A 21,862-nucleotide genomic window follows, 5' to 3' on the forward strand; every position below is an offset into this window, starting at 1 on the left:
CTGTAAACGCTGCATGACTCCGTAGACTTCCTTGCTTACGCTGGACATTGCTTACTGTGGGCAACGCTTACGCTGATGTAGCTGAATGAAACTTGGCACACAGGTTTACAACAGGCCACTGAAGAGCCAGAATCTAATTGCATTTACACTAGTTCAATTCACTTAAAGAAAGTTGCTTGTTTGTACCTGTGTAGCAGAGTGAAAAAGAGCCCACAGGTCAACAGCAGCAGTAATTACTCGTCCACTAGGAACTGAACTGAGGCCACCAATTCATTTCACACAGTTGACCAGTCATTGGATGGTAATGACTTCTTGTCCCTAGCAACTCAGCCTATTCCTAGCAAGAACTTAGTAGTAGAAGGCTTAGAGGCCATTTACCAATCCCCAGGACTGAGTGGCTCATGAGACTAGTAATGTGCTATGAAGTCTCTGACTATCACAAAGTTACAGTTTTGAGTGTGTGCTGTTTTTTTCTTTCCCTGTAGTAAATTGCTGAAGGTGCTCTGCCAGCTTTGGGAAAGGGTATCTTTACCCTGCTGTGATAATTTAACATGTGGTAGAATTTTGCAACTCACAGCATGGTTTTTGTTTTTTTCTTTTTTCTTTTGTATGTCATTGTACCTTAAAATGAAATTTCAGAGATGTTTTAGTCTTAATATAGATTAATCACTATAATGGTTATTTTTTAAAAAAAAATAGCCATACAAATAATCTCATTTTATCACTTGATTTGTTCCAAAATCATCATTACTATGATTAGTCTATATTAAGAAAAAATATCTATGAAATTGCATTTTAAGAGAAAGGAGTTTAAAAAAAACTGCTGTTTTGGACTACAAAGCTCTGCCAAGTCTTAAATTATCACAGCAGGAGAAAAGATGCTATAACAATGATAAAACAACTACCAAAGAAGCTTAGTCTCAGTACAAATTAAAAATCCTACAATTTTTCTGTAACAGATGTAGTAATTTTTCAGTAGTTGTTATTAATTATTTTTGGCAAGAAAGTATCAACAATTCTTTTTTAACAGTGTTAGTTATCAGTAATATAAATCTTCCAGGACTCATTTTCATGCATGTATATACCTTGTACATCAAAAAGCCAGAGACTTGCAGTTGTAAAATAGATTAAAAAGGGATCTGAAGACATGGAATGATGTCTAGTTCCAAATTCACTGATTTTCTGGTTTTACACCATTATACAAACCTTTATTCAGCCTTTAAAGTTGCTGGTCAAGTGGTTTGTCAGTAACAATAACTAAGGAAATGGAGGAAACAGATTGCTAATTTTTTTAATCATAACTGTATTCATTTATGTATAAATGGTTGAAAATACTGTATATACAGACATTTTATGTGATTCTTGTAGATATAGCAGCAGACATCTGGATGCTGTTTGTTTTGAACAACCATGCAGTTAAGTACTCCAGACACTGACTTTTTTACTTCAACAGACTTTTGACTTGCTTTAAGTCTTTCCCACTCTTTAATATCAGAAATGTGAAACTATTTCTTTTTTTATCTCACTCTCATTCAGAACATTTGCCAAAATAAGAATGCAATCTAACATCTTTTCATCTTTCCTTGCCATAGTGCACAGTCCACCTTTTTCTTTTTTCTCTTCCCTCCTCCCCCCCAGCCATGGGTGACTACAGATGTACACAATATTTCAGGTGAGGCCGTATCCAGACCTTGGGAAATTACATCAATGCTCTCCTGTTACCAGGAATTCCTTGCGTGACACCTCTCCATGCTTACAATTTCCTTTTTCATGACTATAGTACGGTCGTAACCCCCCCGCTACCCTGTAGTTACTTAACACATTCAGGTCTCGCCTTTTCATTTTTCACCTCTAATAAGAATTCTGCTATGCAGTGCAGTTTACTCTTTTTTCTGAAACTTTATAGAGATTTTTCCCTAGCTCCATCGTTCTTCTTTGAGTACAAATGTTGCCGTCTCCCTTGCTTGTGACCATGGTGTTCTGCTACTGATTTCCATTTAGTGCTGCTTAGCTAATGATTCTTCTGTAAGATTGTAACACATGCTTGACTGAAATTCAGATAGCTAAGATCAACTTCACCTGCTTTGAATAATAATATTATAAATAAAAGTACCTCTATTGATGACAGATATCAGTCTGTTGATGCATGTGCATTTTTATCCATTTTATTTTTCTTCTCAGTGTCTTGGAACACTTTGTGGAATAAGTAACTTTCTTATTTGTTTTGAAATCCTATAAAAATCCCTCCCCTCCATTTCAACCTCTCTTCTGGTTTTTGTGTTCTCTAACTCCTTTGCTTTCTATGGAAACTAAAATAAATATTTTGCAGTTGGTTACACACATAATATACAGCCTCTAAGTTGAAATATAATACAATGTCTGCTAGGACAGAGTTAATTGCCTCTTTGCTAAATGTTCTTCATGCTATATTACTATAACCTTTGACCATGTATATTGATTTGTATCTGCACTTTTGTAGCGTGAGCACCTACCACACAAGGAATATCTGTGGCACATACTACAAAAGTGGAAGAGCCTCACAGAAAGTGATATTGGTGTCTTTGAGAACTAATTTCTTAGCTTTCTCCTTCAATGAGTAACTACAGAATTTTCTCTCTCCTGCTAAAATATCTGGTAATGATTTCCCCACATCTGTCCTGCACCTCTACAGTTTAAAGTATTTTAGGATTAGTGAGTTTCCTAAAAGTTTTGGTTCCTGAAAAATACAGATGGGGAAAGCCTGTATTTTCACTACAGCTAAGGAATCATCAGGCTGTGATGTCTCACTGACATTCACAAAAACATGAATAAGTATTTGCTTTCCAGTTTTATAAACTGAAATGAACTAACCGATTGTCATCTCAAATCTTTCCCCCTCCACCCCTTTTTGGTACATTTGGCTTTGAAAAACAGGAGAATATTATAGTTCCTTTCTTCAGGATAAATAGCATGGAGCTGATGTTTTCTAGCTTTAATATATATTTTTTACATTTAGGAGATCAGTTAATGAATTTTCACTTGTGAACCTTTTATTGACTCACATTGGAATGGTGAATATTCTTGGCTTTTCTGAAAACCAGCCTTATCATTTTCAGAATTTTTCTTCTCCTTTTCTTGCCCACCACAACCCCTCCCAGCCCAGTGTGTCTTCTGTCTAGATTTCTAAGTGTACAGCTTGTTAGAAAACAACTCTTTCTCTCTGGGGCATAATATTGGCTTGACAGGAGAAATCAAATCCCTAAATCACAGATTCACCTCCTAAAAATGATACTTTGGATGCGTCACCACCATAATGCTCTTTTAGAAATAGATTTCATAAGCCCACTAACTTTCAGTTTTCCTGAAGAAGCAATTCCTTATGTGTAAGTCATTACTACTCAGGCAGTGCAGTGATAAGGGGAGCACTCTATCTCTTCTTTTCCTTGCATTTGTGGAAGAGACTTTGTTGATGTTGCAGCAAAATGTTTTCACTTTAAAGGCAAAGTGCTATGTGCTAAGAAACTGTGAAGATGCCTATTGGCACATTAAATAACACCTAAATTGTTAATAACAGGAGAAGCAAAAATGATTCTGAAGGTCAGCTGTCATAGCAGCAAGTTCCCAGCTGGATGGACACTCAGTGCTTGTCACCCAGGAACAGGAACTCGGGAAGTAAATCCTCACTTGTGGTTTTATTCAAGCAATGGAAAGGCTCCCATTATGGCATGAATTAAGCTGAACATTAAAATAGCTGACAAACTCACTGCTATCACTCATTTACTTTAGCATGGTTAGGAAGCCAAAAAAAGCCTGCCCATTTTTTCATAGATACATAAGGAATTGTTCGTTGAACTGTAATACTTTATAGAATAAAAAAAAATAAGGACAGAACAAATATATAACAATAACGTAACGACTTTTCTTTTGCTAGCAGCTTTTTCATTTACGCACATTTGTTTTTTCTTGGGAACATGAAGAACTTATTCTGAAAAATTGTCATTGGCCCACTGAGTTGTTAGTGATCTTGGAGCTCCAATTCTGACAAGTCTAATCATAAAAGGAAAGCGTATTAAAAACACATTAATGCATAAAGCTATAAGATGCATGGGAGAGTAAAGGTTTTGCCAGAGCAGACTTTTGCATTTCATCTTCTATTTATCATGTTGGCCCTTGAGTGGGATAATCTTACACATAGCAAATCATTAATATGTTTAGTTGTCTGCAGAACTGTAAAAGCCACTTGAGAATGGTATAGAGAAGTTGTTTTCTTTCTGGGACAAAGAAGGAAAGATGAAAAAGACTTGTCTTTACAACAGCATTCTTTTTTCATGATGATCATTTAAAATGAGAGATGATTCCATAAAAATCTGAGAGTAATAACAAAATTTCTTTAGTCTGGTGGTATGCTACCATATAATCACTATATATTAGATTGCAAGATAAAATATCAAGAAATTCTCAAAAAAATATTGTATGCATGGTATTAACTCAGCCTATTTCAGTCCATTTCTTCTCTCCCCTCCCCTAAGTGGAATAATTTGTTAGTTGTTAGTAGTGTATGGCTATGTGTATTGTGTAGACTTCCTCTATTTCATTCTCTAATACACTTATCAATGGCTTTGACTAACCTTTGCCTCTTTTTGATAAGTGATTTTTATTCTCCAAAATATTTATTCGTTATAGGAACAAACTTTTTCTTCTCCTGCCTTGAATGAAGTTCTGAAGATCTTCTATGGACAGTTGTGTTGACCACAGAAATTTTATTGCACAAAGGAAGTAATGAGCATCGTATTTTGTGTGTGGTGTCTTTATCATCATTACTTATTCTGTAGATTATTATTTCACAGAAACTGCTGGTTGGAAACTATTAGTAATTTTGGTTCTCTTAATACCTGAAAGCATGAAAGCAAGCACATCACTTTACAGGCAGCATAGGTGAATAAGTGATATGAGTAGATCCTTTCCTTTTGACCAGTCTATCACAAGTTAGCATTTTTTTCAACTTTTGTTCCAAAATAGATGTTCTGATAATAGTCCCAGCACTGCTTATCCAAGTTAAATTTAGCTTGGGCCTTATGCAGAAAAGCGGGATTTAAATGTAACTTGATGTGTTTAGAAAAATGCTGTATTTTTCACTGACCATTTAAAAAAACTCTCAGGCATCTGTATTGTAGAGAATAAGACAAAGGTGAGATGAATCTCACAACTAATCTTGAACGCATTACTTAATGGAAGCAGTAATGGTATCACTCTTTATGCTTCTGTAACTTGTAAACTGATATCACCATTTCATCCAAATATTTTATTGCAGTCTATGTCCCCAGTGTGGATGAATCAAACCAAAACAAGAGATAAACTTAAAGCTCTTTAAAAAAGTCTATATTGAATACAGCTGGGTTTGAATGAGGACAATAATAAAAGACTCTTCTGGAGGCTTTAGGGCTGTGTCCTGAACTGGAAGTAGCCACTTGAAAAGAGGAGATGTAGGGCAAACGTGAAAACCCACAAAACTTCAGCCAGGGCTCACATGTAGATGCAAGTCATGAGAATAACACTCCTGTCATGGCAGTCTGTTGAGGAAAACAGGATATTTCACACAAAAGCATATCATTGAAAAAACAAGCTGTTCAGCATACTTTGGACCTTCTCTTTGATTAGAAAAAGGTTCTCATTTACACTTATTTAGTCCCAACTCTTTTAGTAGGCATAAGGATAGTATTTAGCATAAAATTTCTTTCTAATAGGTAATTTTCTTGTTGTTTTTCTTCAAAATAATTTTTTTGATTAATTTTTACATTTGCTTTATTTCATTTCTACATAACATCTATAAATCCTTCCTACATATCACAGTAGTGCATTAATTTGACATGTTATCTGTACTGCTTTGCTCTTTTTTGGTTCATCATATTGAAAACTTAGGTTGTATAGCAAAAATGAAATCCGTGGAAGCCTACTTTATTTGAGGAAGATTCCTCGTGATTTCCTACAAAATACCTGGGAAAAATTAGGTAACAATAGTAAGTAATTAAATAAATACAATAAGTAATTAAATAATACCCTTTTCTTTTGGAAAGATTAAAAATAACTCTAAAATTGTCCCTTCCTCCAAATGAAACGCTTCGTTCAAAAGAGTTAATGACTTCTCTGAGGAAGGGATTTTTCATTTTGATGGATTTGTTCTTGCTGTTTTGCTGTTGAAATGGTTTTGCATAGATATCATCCCCTGGCCTAAATAAATATGATATAAATTAGTTTGGAGGCTCCTTCAGGGACAGGAGGTGAATGTGTCAGCTGTGAAAAACCAAAGCTTTTTGACATTTCTGTCAGAACTTTCAGCAGTACTATACAAGATGGATGTTTTGTTAAATCTGCCTGTTGTCCAAGGAGCAGGCTGTTTAAGGACACAGTTATTGGGTATGGTTCAAATCTGGATGTCATCAAAAGCAGTTTGTCTTTGATGGTTACGAAGTGGACTTTGTAGAATGAGTTAATTCATTCTGGTTCTAGATTTAACATGAACACTGCTTCAAATACTGTACTGATAAGGGAAGGGCACACTAGGCATGGAAAATCTACTCATGAGAAATTAACTGAAACTCTGAATAGAGTTATGCAGCTTCCTGGGTCTTGGCTTATCCATAGATAGTGGAGTTCGTGCTCCAGGCTGTCAAGGAACAGAATATTGAAATAGCTTTGTCAATATACATAATCTTTCATTTTGCCTAATTCATGTCAAATGTGACGTAGCATCATGTTAGATGTGGTTTTGAAGCATTTTTGTTGCTCAGTTTTGTGGTACCACTTATTAGTGCCAGGAGTTTGGCCGTAACCATTCCCATCTTTCTGCAGGACTTCCAGGAAGACAAAGGAAGCCTTGTTCTTTTCAAGAGAAGTTTTATGTCAGCATTAGGAAGAACCTTTTTGTGACATAATTGTGCTTTGGAGATCATAATAAGAAACAAAAGTGAATAAAGCCCAGCTGAAGCAAGTCCCTGGAAGCTTACTCAATTTACTTTACAGAAGCACGTTTTCTTTCTAAGAGAAAATGAGACAGATCTTCTCTTCTTAAGTTATGCAGAAGTGGAAATGTTGCAGCTTCTGCAGGTGCATCTGGATCATAGTCTGATGTCTTATTCAGTAGCATATTGTGTTGTAGAGGCTGTGTGTGAGCCTGTGTCTGGGGCACAAGGGAACCCTGTGTGACTTCAGTGCTTTTTAAAAGTCCTAAAACATTCAGATAAACAAGACGAAATAAAGTATATATCCTCTGTACTCCCTGCAATTATACTAGCTTAACATACCTTCTGAAATTCATTAGACATGATATGGTCTGGTCAGACCTTCAGGGAATATTCTTTCTCTTATCACTTCTAAGAGGATAATCTCATTTCAACCCCCCTTTGGTCCTTTACTATAAAATGCACTTTCCTAAAAGTTGTACTGTGTGCTCCAAAGTTCGTTTGAGAGTCTGAAAATCTGTTTTAAGGAGTAGCTCTGAGAGTCTGGGAAAACTAGCCCAGTGGGCAAGCTCTCTTTTCTTAGAAGTCGCCACAAATCTACGTTTACTCACTTCCAGCATTAACGCCACTGAAGCCATACTGTCTGAGTTCTACTGTCAAAAGAAAAGAACCTCTCATGCCTAACTGTGCTCATTCCCTGCCATCAAAACAATATTTTATTGAAACATAGGACTTGTCATGCATCTCAACAGACCTCTCTCGCATCTTCCTCTCTTGTTATCTAGCTGATGCTTCATTCTCCAAATTATAATAATAATTATTGCAATTCATTTCAAAGCAGGACTTTCGCCTGCGTTAGATTACACCAGCTGTTGCACAGAGATTCTTTTTTTTTTTAAATCTTGGACTTTTGGCATAGGGCAATGCTTGCACTGGGGAATCAGGTGTCTCAAACTGGATGATTGGTTGCTGACTGGATAGTGATGGGAGTCTCCATTGCAAGGGTTGCCAAACTATTGCCATGCCTAATTCTTATAAACCAGCTGGCCTGTGGTCTTATGTGACCATTCCAGCATGTGCATGATTCATCTCTATTGGTTGTTATAAACTACATACAAAACCTCTCCTAATTGCCTCAGCTATGTACAAAACACTGCACTATGTGATAATTTCTGCATCTTCATGAGCAGTTTATACTGACAAGAGTCTTCCCTATGTACAGTTTGGTCATTTCTGCAGTAGGAACCACCTGGGGAGTTTCTTTTACTCATGTAAAAGAGACATACCTCAGGAATGCATATTAGCAGCATATAGACAAATTATCTACCTGCTCCATTAAATCAGATGTAGCATTATCTGCTGGGTTTTTTTTACACAACCTTGTTATTGTTTTTGTTTCTTTTTGATTATCATTAGTTAGAATTTTAATACTGGAGACTCTTCAGACTGATTATGCTGTGGACACCTTAGGATGTCGATCATCTCCTCAGGCAGCCTGGTGTATACCAGGGAGCCAAGAGGAAATATCTTGATTGTAAAGTTATCCAGATTATTTTCAAATAATTGCAAGAAAATAAAGCACTGAACTGATATTCTAAAATGCAAAACAGCAATCTTATGGTTATACTGATTTACAAAGACACTGTACTTCTCGTTGTTTTATTGTGTTTGTTTGTTTTTTTCAGATACATTTGTATTTCTCTTCAGTAGCATTTTTTCTTGTGTATTAGATACTCCTACATTCTCTGAAAATGTAAATACCAGGCGCTCTTCAGACTCTTCTGTCTCTTACTATGTTAAAAATCCTATCTGAATTCTGTAATATTCAGTAAATATAAATTAAGATTCAGTAAATCGAGCATCATACCGTAAGTAGAAGTAATATAAAACAATTCATCTATTATTAGGATTTATTTCTTCCCCAATGGAGTGTTTACAGATTTTGAAACTCAATTATGAACTAGAGACGGGATTATATTCTATATTTTTTCCTCCTTTCTTCCATAAAAAAAAAAAGTTTCCCAAAATCAAGTGTTATTCAAGATTATTTTTAGCCTCTTTCAGTGGAACCCTCACCCTAGATTATAGATGAGCCAAACCAGATTGCAAAGTAGGTTGTAGGATTTTGAACACAAACTGTATGTATGCCCTTTTTTCTAAAGGATCTGTTTTTTCATGGCTATATTCTGAAGAGGTATCATTACAGCCAGTAGCATTCACCAAAGGTTCATCCTGTTTCAGTTATCTCAGAAGTATTTGCTTAATTGTCAATTGTTTCAGGGAGTTGCCTAGGTGTGCTGACACTGTTCAATGCATCCATCGCGCAGAAGGGCAGGATATTGAGGCATCCTCACATCAGAACAGACTGATGATCTTCCTGACTTATCATCTGCCCCAGATAACATTCAGTATGGTATATATTAAAAGATATGATTTAATCTCCCAGTATGTAGTTGTGAAGACCAAAGTGAACTTTTCAAATTCAAAGAAGAGTTATAAAACATAATTAGTGGGATTTGGCTCTGGAATAATTTTATTTTATTTTTTAATTGGGGATCTGAAGGCTTCCATCACAAAAAAATTCTGAAAATGAATTGAAATTTCTATGTATAAGTCAACAGTGCCCATACTTATTTTCCTTTTAATCTTCACATCCTCAAATGTTATTGCTTTCATCTTTGAAGAGTAAACATCTCCCTGGAACACCTTTAAACCATTTTTAGGAAGACTGCATCCCTTTTAACTTACTTAGTTCCAGTACATGGAATTGTTTACACTGAAGAAAGACTAATTGGAGAGTCAGTCATACTACAAACGTGTGGAGCTGTTGACTAAGTGGTACAGTGGAACACTGGAATGAACTGGAATGTGTGGCCATAACATTTTCCAGTGAATGACACTAGTTTCATCTATAGTGGGAGGCAATATTGATTAGAAAATTTCCTTATAAAGATATAGAATACAAAAGCATGAAGAAAACTAAGAATGTGAAACAACTAAGACTGGATTTATAAAGAAAAATTTGAAAACTTTTGAATAATTTTTGTTATGGAAATCCCTCAACTCTCCCAGCTGAGGCAGCCTTATTTACTCCAAAAGCATCCCTATCACTAGATCATTTATTTATGTATAAAAAACAATTTCTCCTCATCAGATATTTCATGTGACAGAGACACCTGAATCTTAAATACATTTTTGTGGTGCGCTACCTTGATTTTGTATTTAGTCATACAGACTTCATTTCTTTGGAACAGTTAACTTGCCAATTCACATGACACATCCTGCTAATCTTTATGAAGAAAGGGCCAGATCCATAGCCAAGTGATATAAAATAGCAGTCCCGTGGTTGATTTGAATGAGTTAGATCAGGTCTTAAAAAAAACAAAGCTTAGTATTCACATTTGTAGCCACTGACTTTTCTGCATATTTAACATAAAAAACACTTAGTGTACGATAGCATAACAGATTATAAGTAACAGATCTACAGTAGGAAATATGAATTTCTTTTTTCTAAATTCAGGAGCTCAGAGTAAAAGCATGCACTATTATTTTTTGTAAACTGTAGAAGAGTTAAGAAAAATGGATATAACTACAGATAATATGGTTATAATAATATCATGTAATACTGGTTAAAGGATGCTGCAAGTGTTAACAAATAAGAATATTTTACAGTTTTGTCTGTAGCAATACTGTTTGTCCCCACGGAAATAACAATAAATGGAAGAGTTCTATTCTTTTCTGAAATAAAGGAATGTGTAGTAATGGGATTTGAATGTTAAAATATAGTAGGTGGAGGCAAAAAAGGGAGTGTTACCCAAAGTCACATTTCAGATTGTAGGTTCATTTAAAAGGGGACTTGCGTTAGGATATGAGGAAAGCCAAAAATCAGAATGCTTTGGGGGTCTCACATGAAGGTCAGATGCACTGAGTGTGTAAGAAGCAGGAGGCAATGCAGCAGCCATTATCTTCCCTCTGACAAGAGAGCAACTCACCGACCTGGCACGCTGACAAATGGAGAGGAAAACTCTGCTCTGAGATGTAAATTCCCCACACAGGTCCCTCATGAATATCTTGTCTCCAGGATTCAAGCCGCTGACATGGAAAACAAGGTTCCTCCCCAATCAAAATGACAGGCAGAGCTGGTTTCCTGTTAGGAAGACTACTAGGTGTGTAAAAAAATTATGATTTCCGAGGAGAAAAAAATGAGATGTCACACAGAGCAAAATATTACTTTCAAATGGTCCTCTGCAGCTCCCTTGAATGGCAGCTGTTGAGAATTCAATTGTGTGTATGACACACTGCAATGCAGGATGGAAGTTCTGTTGGGGAGCAAAAATGAATAGAAATTTTCAATTCAAATACTCATTTGAGAATATTTGAATATCTGTCATTCTTTATAGCCTAAAGGTTAATTCTTGAAAAGAATTTCCATTAGTAACACAAATTGTAACCTTGTCAAATCCTCTTATGTAATACATCAATGCTGAAAGACATACTCTGCAAAACTGTACTATTAAATACATAACCTTGGTTCATAGTGAATTTATACTTTTAGCAGGCTCCTTGATTTGTCAGTTATTTGTTTAAGAAGGTTTTATGGTATTGTATATGTTTCTGTGTCAGCATGAACATTTCATAAATGTTACTAGGCTGTTTTTTCATATATGTGTTCCATTGCTATGCCTTATTTATTTTATAGATATTAATTAAGAAAATTGTATGATATCATTGCCTTCACACAAGATAGGTGGCTGTCTAAGGAATTCTGTTCTATATAAGAGGTCTCTTCTCTATTCAGTGCATGTATACTTATCTCACATCAGGATCTCCATATTTATATTTCTGTACGTTCTGATTTCTTGCGGAAGGTAAAAAATAATTATGGCTTTTGTTTCTGGATGAGAATTTATCTCTTAATTCACCTATATTCCTGAAGCACACCTTTGTGATTGTTCTGATGACTGCTATAAAGGTTGGTATCAAAAGTTGCCCAAATTGGCAGTATGAACTGCGTACACCATAAATATAAAATTCCACTTAATAATCATAAAGATAGGAGGTCAACAGCCTAAAGGTACTTTGGTTCTCTTATGGACAATTTCATTTACTTTAAAAAAATATCTTAAAACTGCAGTAGCGTATTGCATAGATAATTTGTTTTTGCTACTGGGGCTTGGTTGTTCTTGATTTGAACACTTCAGACAAAGCAATGACTTTTTTGTAGAAATATGAAATAATTTACTACCTGTCATAATGGTAAAAACTATTTTACCTTAAAATATTTTCAAAAACTTTTGATTCCATTGCATTGTGAATTTAAATAATTCTTTGCACTTTACAGTGACATCTCCCTGAATTTCATTCTTAGTTTTACTATACACTGATCTGATGTCCATACTATTTCTTTTTCTGCAATTTATTGGTTATATTATAGGACACAGGATGCTTGCACCACTTCCTGTTCCAGCATTAGGCACTACGGCTACTATTGGGTTTGATATGATTGATGCTGATGTCCTGCTGCCTGGTACAATCTTTGTTTCAAAGAGCATGGTTTGAATTTGCACATGGAGTTTAGACAGAATGAATGAATAAGAATGAATAAGATCCAGCCTTAGGTTGCACACGCCAATTACTATCAATTGTGCATGCAATTTTTCCAGGCTATTTGTTCTGAAAATAAGTACTAAATTATGCATTCAATTTAGTGTCATGTATGAGTACGAAAGACGAACTTGCTCAAATATTTCCAAATGGGAATATCTGAGTGTGCAAATATGATGAAATTCAGTTATCTGATATGCTCACTTTAGCAGTTTAAAAACAGGGAAACAAAAAACTTACAAAAAACTTAAGTTTTTTTTTTACTACTGGAGGGTAGTAATCCAGCGCTCCAGAAGCAGGCAACGGAATCTGAGACTTATAGTTGATTCATGTAATTCAGTTATCCAGTATCAGCCATCAGCAGGCCCTTTCAAATCCCTTACTCTGGATAGAAGACCCCAAAATAATAGTAGAAAATAATTAGAAAAACATTATTTGTATCTGGCCTAATGAGGCACCTAGCAGAGACAGCATGGAGCTGAGCTTGCTAAAAATTGCTTTCAATTTAATTATATTCAGTTGGATTGAACCAAGGAAAAATTTCCTTAAAACTGGTTTTTATTAGATTCAGTTTATAGTATGTGTTCTGATTCATGCACCCAAGATATGGAAAGCAGGATCTGAACAGGAACTGCTGAGAGCACTGTAGTTACTGTCAGGTATCTGAAATATGGGGCAAAATCAGTGGCACAGCAGTCTCAAATTAACAAAAAACCTTTTCTTTTTTTTGTGTGTGTGTCTTTTAAGCACCGCTGCATTTTCAAGCAGCGTAAAGACAAATGTTTCTGTGCCCGGAAATGTTCGTAGCATTTCTTTCAGGGGACCCATAGTAAAATAGATATTTATTTTATGTAATAGTCTGTCTGAAACACATAGGTGAAAGGTATTTAATTACACCTGCAATTAATTTCATGTCAGTTGACTTCTACAGAAAGCTGTTGAGGGTTAACCCAATGAATGCCCCCAGGAATAATGATTCTTTGTAATTGAGAAGTGGAGAGAAAGACTTGCACACGCTAGAGGTTCTAAACACTGTCTGGAAATCCTGAGGACACTTGCCCAATGAGAACTATTGTGAATATTTTTCCTCACAAGGAAGCTACATTCAGTCACATACATAACTAAAACAATATTTGCCCAGCTTCATCATATGTCAGCATCCTGGGTTGAGCACAATTATATGACTTGAACTGAATGGCTGTATACAAAAGAGAATTTTTATAAAATCATAAATATAATGCTTATGGATAATGCACAAAACTAGGCCTTGGAAATAAATATGTTTCACTGTAGCTATGCAATACTTACCATAGTCTAAGTATCTGTTGACTGTATATCTTTAAAAAAGAATTGGTAGTTAATTTTGTCAGGAAACACAATTCTCAAAGCCAAAAATTTTACCAATATCATCAAAGCTACTTTCAAAGTTATCATATCCCAAATGGATTATCTCATCAAAAAGAAAGAAAACAGAAAATGATACAACATACTAGTAGTAAGGAGTTTATCTGAGGAGGGGGAGGAGAGACTAGCTATTCTGTGATGAGTCAGTCTCTCACATGAACTTTCATATTCCAGTGTGTATGTGGGATTAAACACAAGGGTCAGTAAGGATTTAAAGTCAAGTATTCCCTATCCAAGTGGAGTGTTTTAACTGGTAGCCAAGCAAGGCAGTTTCTACTGTTGGAGCTTTTCTATTTTGTGCAAATAAAGCTAAACATTATTTGGCTAAGTACTAAATTTTTGACTGTTTCTCTCTTTTCCTTCTCACCTCCTCTGTCTCATGCTTCTCACACTTTTAATTAAAGATCCTATATTTGGTCAGAATTTGGCCAGATGAATTGATTCAAAGTATTCTGCCAAACATTGAACTAAACTGAACCTAGACCTGTTTTCTCAGATTGACTCCCAGGGACAGATTCCTCAGAAATTTACAGCTAGCTTTGATGCACAACTCGTAAACATATCTAACAGTAGTTCCTACACTGTCATTGGTTATTTTTTTGGGGGCTTGATTATTTCAGGTGCTGGTGTGAAACATGATCAATATAAACAGCTTTTTCTAGAAGACACGTATTGGACTAGAAAAAACCCCCACAAGTGCATGGCTTTGTGAAGTTAGTTCTGCCCACTGAGATAAGTAAAATTAAAAAGGGAATACACTGTGAAAAGAACTCCTTTAGTATAATTAAATCATGCTTAAGCCCCCTTTTTAATCGGATATACCCACTCCTGTCTTCCCTCTTTCTACCTTGCTCATTTGAAAGGGGTAGGTCAACAAGCGCTCAGAGCATGTTCTTGGAAGCACGAGCAATGGGAGTTGCAGCGCCTGTGTTTTCCGCTCTGGCTCTGCTGGAGTGCGCAGCCTTGGGTATCCTTCTAGGTTCCTTCTGAACACTGCTACTTTTGAAGCTTTAGCGTGAATAAATGCATATGGGTTTCTGGTTGTTTTAATAATACAAAGGCAACCACTTCAGATGAAATCTTCAGTCCAAACACAGCTATCCGTATTCTTATACACCTGTGTGGATCCAGATAAAATGAGTCTTGCGAGACATATATACCATTTTTCTCTGTGACTCTTTCTGTGCATTATGGGATTTTGATACTAGATCCCTTTTCAAAATTTTCAGGTAGCCATCTAATGAAGAACATATATATATATGCTGTATTTGTGGAAAAAAATGTAGTTAGGAAAAATATTCTAAAAACTGGGAAACGATGGAATATTTTTCATCTGAAGTTTTATTTCAATGATAACTAGCTGCAGGTTATCAAAAGTTATTTTATACAAAGCTGTACTGGAAATATAATCTTTCTTATCTGGTATTTAGTGTTGTACTTATTTGTTGTAGTAATTATTATAATGGAGGCTATTCTATTGATAATTGATAATTTCAAAAAATAAGATGAAAATTGGGTTTGTGATGCGTCTGTGCCAAAAACTTGAAGTAGCAGCCAAAAAGTATAAATTTCCCAGTATAAACTGATTGCTTTAACTATGCATTCCTTGGAAAGCCATAGGAAACAGCTTTGCAAAAGCAATACTGCTGTTTTCCTGAGTGAGAGTGCAAGTTTCTACAAACATGGCATAAATTATAAACATAATGGGGTGATGACAATCTCACTGCAGAATTTCTCTTAAATTCTGAAAATAATGTGGAAAATGACACAAGAACATTGTGTATTTATAGTTTTATTAAATAATTAATAGTTAGGATTGAACCTGGTTCTACTGGTTTTAATTACAGGTACACATGTACCTCTGTGTTGGTCAGTATACATATCTAGAGTATTTCTAATACAAGAATAAAACACATGGATAGAACGTCCAGGTAACTTTCCTTTGGGACTGGTATGTGTCTTTTGCGTTCCACTGACCCCATTTTGGTTCATATGTTTAATTAAATGAACTCAAGTGTTCTTCACTGCTTTGATGTCCTTTGATGTTCTACAAACATTCATTTAAGTTATTTAGCTATTTAAAAGTATTTACTGTGTCTTTCAACATCAACAAAGGGCTTGTGAACTTCACACTAGGTACTCAGCAGAGTGAAAATGATATAATCATAAGAAGAAAAGTACTTGCATACAGACTAAGAAATATTTATGGTTATATTACGTTATATTTATAACATATTTATATAATAACTAATAGTAGTTACTTGCATACAGACTAACACATATTTACAGTAATATTATGTTTTATTTATAACAAATATAAGATTATATTATGTAACAACCATAACAAATGGGCTGCCTCAAAGGAGAAGAACATAATACATCTGTTTCTCAGTGTTCTATGTGCATTAGACAGACAGATTTAAACATCAGCAGAAAGGGCTTATTATTGATGCTGAATGTGCTAAAGCTTCTGATTTTTGGCTGCTATGCATACACAATGTGCAGTGCAACAAAACTCAGATTCCTGCAATACAGCCCTGATCAGTTCACCCTTATGGTACATGAAGAGACCAGTGGATGCCCGGTGGAGCGCTCTTACTCTGAGCCTTCACCATGACTACAGCATTACTATGGACAGACCTCCCTCCTTGGAGCAAGTTTTAGCTCTTGAGGAGCATGGAGGGCCTGAGATGATGATTTGAATGACAGGGACATCTCTGCTCTCTTAAGGACTTTGCTGCTTGGAGTCACCTGTCTAAGTCTGTCTAAGGCTTGTTCCACTCAGATGGGGAAAGCAAGGATGTTTGGGGAAAGGTGTCAGGGAGATTTCCAGGTGCCTTGGAAAATTTCCTTGGCTATGTCAAAATGCCCAGAGGGGGGATTCCTGTGGGAGTCCCTGTATTTGAGAACACAGTCCTCTGCACAGGGAGGTGTGGGGTCATGGCTTTCATAAGAAACTTGCCAACCAAGTGGCCTAAAAGGGTAGATTGGTGTATCTGCTCTGAATACAGGTAGGAGCCCTGTATCTCGTGTTGGCAGCCTCTAGAGCATGTCTTCTAGAGATTTTGATGTCACTTCCTTTGCTCAGTGAAGCTGCCTGACAGAGACCTATCTACACTTTAAATTTTATATTTTTATACACCTTCCACTTTTGATTTGCTTTTTATTTTTCTTTGAATTTAGAATAATGGTTCTTCCATCCACAAAGAAGACATTTATTTTGAAAATTTTTGTTACTAGATACGAGCCTGAGGCAAACAGATTGACAGATTCAGATGAGATCAATGATGATGGTGTTTAAAACTTGTGGTTTTTGTTTGCTCCCTTGTGATAAGACAAGGAGAATGCCAAAATCTGAGTGAAGCATTAATAACATAAACAACTTGATGTAATATAATGCTTACCTTATTGCAACTCTTACCAAGTAGTGTAGAATGTGAAAGAGCAAATCCTTACTTTCCTTTCTAACGAAGGTCTTCTTTTTCTAAACTAGAAAAGTAATTTTGGCCTAATTAAACCTGCTATATCTGCTGCTATATTTACAGTTTTATATATTTGATGCCATACTACATAAAAGACATCATTTTCTATCCCTGGTTAATATAAAACTATGAGAAACCCTCAAATATTAAAGAATGGTTGATTTCACTAGGGGTTACTTCCTCCATTGAAAACTAGTAATCAAATAAAAAGCTAACAAATGATGTACAATGAAAATCTCTACAGTCTCTTCACAGAAGTACCTCTGATATTTGACTAGATAGAACAATTGCTCAAAATGCTATGTTATGTTCAATTTCATCCTGTTTGATATTTTTGAAAAACTATGAAAAAAGGGGGAGCAGAATCCCATCAGATATTTGAGGGTAAAGTAAATAGGATTGAATCTCTACATGTTTACAGTAGTTAATATGTAGACAGAGCACTTTTATAGAATTAGTTTGGCTCCTCTTCAGAATCTGGCAATATCCATATTAAATTTCCACTTAAATCTCTTGTACAGATGAATAAGTAGAGGATTAACATATTTTTTCTACTGTGTTCTTAGTATTTATCTTGATGGCTGAGCACTCTATATAGAAAAAAGAACAGAATCCTCATTTGGGCCACAAATGAATTATTTTATAGATAAATAATGAAACCTTTGGTTTTAGAGATAAATATACCACATTTGTCTAAATGTTTTCATAGTATTGCAAAGGTTAAAGAGAAAATGCATCTAGCTAGAGAAGAGTTGATATATATTTTCTGTTTCATTTAGGCTGCTTTAGAAAGCCCAAAAGGCTTCATCCTGTGGCTTCTGTGGTCAAGATGGGGAAAAGAAATCCTGCTAACATCTACAGGAACTGGATTGGACCCTATAGCAAGAATTTTCTGCTTTGCAACAGGAAAGAGGGCGAGACCAATAACTTTCAGAGATGATTTGTGTTTCAGGGGAGGGGAAGCTCATTCAGAGACAGAGTTTGACATTTTTCCATTTGAAAGAAAGGTCAAGGTGATGAGACTGACAACTGGGCAGTTCATGAAGAAATATTTTCAAAGTTGCTTATACTGTACTTTGTTTCTCTTCTCCCTATTCTCCAGCTATTTTCTAATCGCACACAATCACAAAATATGGAAAAATGAGATTTTGTTTCATAGGCTTTCCTTTCTCTCTCCTGTATCTTTAATTCTGTGTCAGACTTCCTGTTGAATATCCAATTTGCTATACACCTCCCATTTATCATAAACCTTGTATTAAAATAGGGTTATTACTGTTTCACAAAAATTCCAGATTTATACTCTCCTACACAAGGATAGGGTGAAATACTGATTGCTCTGGAAATTATATCAAATGTTATTGATTTAACTTAGTATGATTTTATAGAAATTAGTTATTGAAACACCTTAAAAGGAGATTTATTTTACAGAGTTGATATTCAGCACTCTATAAATCAGACCTTAAAATGTCCCATGATATAAAATCAACTACTGAGATATCGGAAAATAGGTAGTGGAAAAAGGAAAAAAATTGGAAAAAGGTAGTGACCTTTTTTTTAAGTTATTTTATCTGGAAAATATAATATGTATTGATATTTCTTACAGATATCATGCTGGACAAATCTGTAACAGATGTAATTTCCTATTTAATAACATACACAACATTTTTTTTTAATTTTTAGGTGATTCATAATTCTGTGACAAGTGACACAGGATATTTCACTAAGTGGAATTCAGTAGGCTTATGTATATTTATAAGCATACTTTTCCCAACTGTTCAGCAGACAATTTCAGCTGTTTTATATGTGGTAGCTTATAAGGTTTTCTATTTTATTGTTTTTTTCCCCCTTAAATGTTGTATCCTTATTTGCTAGAAAGTGTAAAAATTAGAATATCTTCTTCTAGTTCTCTAGAGGCTGCCAAATACCACCCACAATTATAAAAACACCAGGCTCTTTGCAGACCACCCTTCAGCCATCACAATGACAAAATAATTGTAGAACTAGTAAGATTAGACAAACTGCATGGGAACAGGACACTCAGCCTTTGACAGGAGCTAGTGGGCTATTAAGGAAGTAGCCAAGCAGCGGCATGCTGTTCTGACACTTTTCTTGCTGCTGATGAATACAGAGTGACTTCTCTGAGTGAATGCCACGGCGTAGTGATTAGCGTAATTAGAGCATACCTTTGAGACACAGTTATAGCTGTGCAAAGTTCCAGCAAGCAAGGCTTGGTCACAATTGCTGATATGCCTCATTATCTAAATACACAGCTGCTGAATTCAGAGGCTGTCAAATGAGACGGAGTAAAACTGCTTGCCCTGATACTGCTTGTCCTGATATTGCCTGATTAAAAAGTTAAATGTATTCTTTTCTCATCAACTTAGAAGAAAAGGTTAGCTTAACTACCTTTGTTCTTTATATTAACAACTGAGCCAGATAAAGCATTTTTCCTCTACAAAATTCCCCAAAGCACCAACTGCCTAAACAATAACACACGTAAGATAATCACACTAATTACTACACTATTGTAGGTCTAACTCAAGGGGCAAAACACCCTTCAGTGCATAGTCCATTGTGCCTTTTCAAATGTACCGATGAATTAAAGTATGATACAGCACAGGTACGATGCCTTAAGCCCAGGAGTCTTTAAAAGCCCACACTAGAAAATCTACTTAAAGAAAAATTGTCTAATTCATTATATAAAAATAACAGTTCTTTCCCTTCTAAAGAGAACCTTTTAGCATGGTTAAGAAACTTTTCTCCTGACATCCTCTCCCTTCGTGGCTCCTATTGTTTTCACTCTTCACCTCTCTCGAAGATTTCTCTCAGCTTCTCTCTCACACTTGCATACCTTAGATAAAATGTGACTAAGGTTGCATTTCTTGAGATGGATTCTTTGGTTCTTTATGCCATAAAGTAGATTTGAAGTCTATGCCTATAGAAGATTGGAACACGTAGTATACCCCCAGACATCTGCTAAGGATTAACCTGCTAAGAGTATATTAGGTGGGCTATAAGGTTAGCAAGATGGTATCTTGTGCCCTGACAACTTCCTTTACAGCCAGTTCAGATAATTCCATGTGTCAATAGATCATGCAGGGTAGACATACATTTCGAGTGTCCAGAGAGAAAAATCACCTCTGTGCACAGTAACTTTGGGCAGTCAAATCATGGAAAAGGCAATCCTTATCCCAGCTATTCCTCCAACAGTAATGGAGGAGGTGGGAGGTTGGTACCTCTGGAAATTATATGTAATTTACCCTTGCTGCTGCACAGGCAGGGGTATGGAGGGAGCAAGGAATGGCGGTGGTGGCCAGTGCCCCGCGAAGCAGTGCAGCGTCAGGAGTGCTGGCTTGATTAGTCTCCAGCCTGTCAGAGGAAATGCAGCCTGGGAAAATGTCCCTTGTCTCTTCTCCAAACTCTTATGGTCGACGCCACTATTTATCTTCGTTGTCATCTTCCAATTTGCTCCAGATTATCCTTCAGGTCACAGATGGATGTTGCTATTTTTCACAAGGTTTGTAAGAATTATCCCTTTTCTTCCTTCTGTGTAGGTACAGGTCCATTCATCTCCTCCTTGTCTATTCAGTAAAACATACAGTGCTTTTTCTTTCTTTTTTTTTTTTAATCAGTTCTTTGAGACAACAATTATCTTCAGCTGTATATTATATGACAAAAAGCACAGCAGATCATGATGCTTTTGCATGTTCATGTAAACTGGAACTGGTCAAAAAATAAGAGTTCTACTATATTTTAATTAAAAAGTTGCAGTTTAAATTTTCCTGATTTTATATGGGTCCAAAAGAGCCCAATCCCATTTTTTGTGATGCTATTTACTGAGAATTTAATTGCAAAATTTATTGTAAATTGTTTTAAAAATCATTACAAAAACTCATTTTTAGAAGGATATAGTTTCTGATAATGATACAATGTCTGAAAATGAAAGCAGCCATTTTTCATTTAAGTTTTTAATTGCAGTTCTCATATGACATACATTTTCCTCACAAAAAATTCTTTTTACTTTCCTCCTTAAAAAACAAAACAAACATACAACAATTCTGTTCATAAGCCACTACTGATCTCCCAGCAAGAGATGTCTTGTGGGTTTTGAACCAATTGCCTCTGAGCTGTGTTTCTCAGAGTTAGCACCTCTTCCGCTAAGTTTCTCCCTCTTCTGCTAAGTTTCTCCCTCTACATACTAAGAACCTTTTGCAAGAAAATGAGTGCTGAACTGAGACTGCAGTCCTGGTTCTGACAAGCATTTTGTGGGTAGATGATATTACATGCCAAAACCTAATGTTATAAGTCTTCTGGCTGTGCTGTTTCAACATTGTATAATAACATGGACAACTCATTCTACTGGTTATTGCTTATTGTTTTCCAATTACTTTTTAAAGGCAATGAAGAAGTGAATCGAAATCATGTACATTTTCT

This window comes from Apteryx mantelli, chromosome Z, assembly GCF_036417845.1.
Source record: "Apteryx mantelli isolate bAptMan1 chromosome Z, bAptMan1.hap1, whole genome shotgun sequence".
NCBI lineage: Eukaryota > Metazoa > Chordata > Aves > Apterygiformes > Apterygidae > Apteryx > Apteryx mantelli.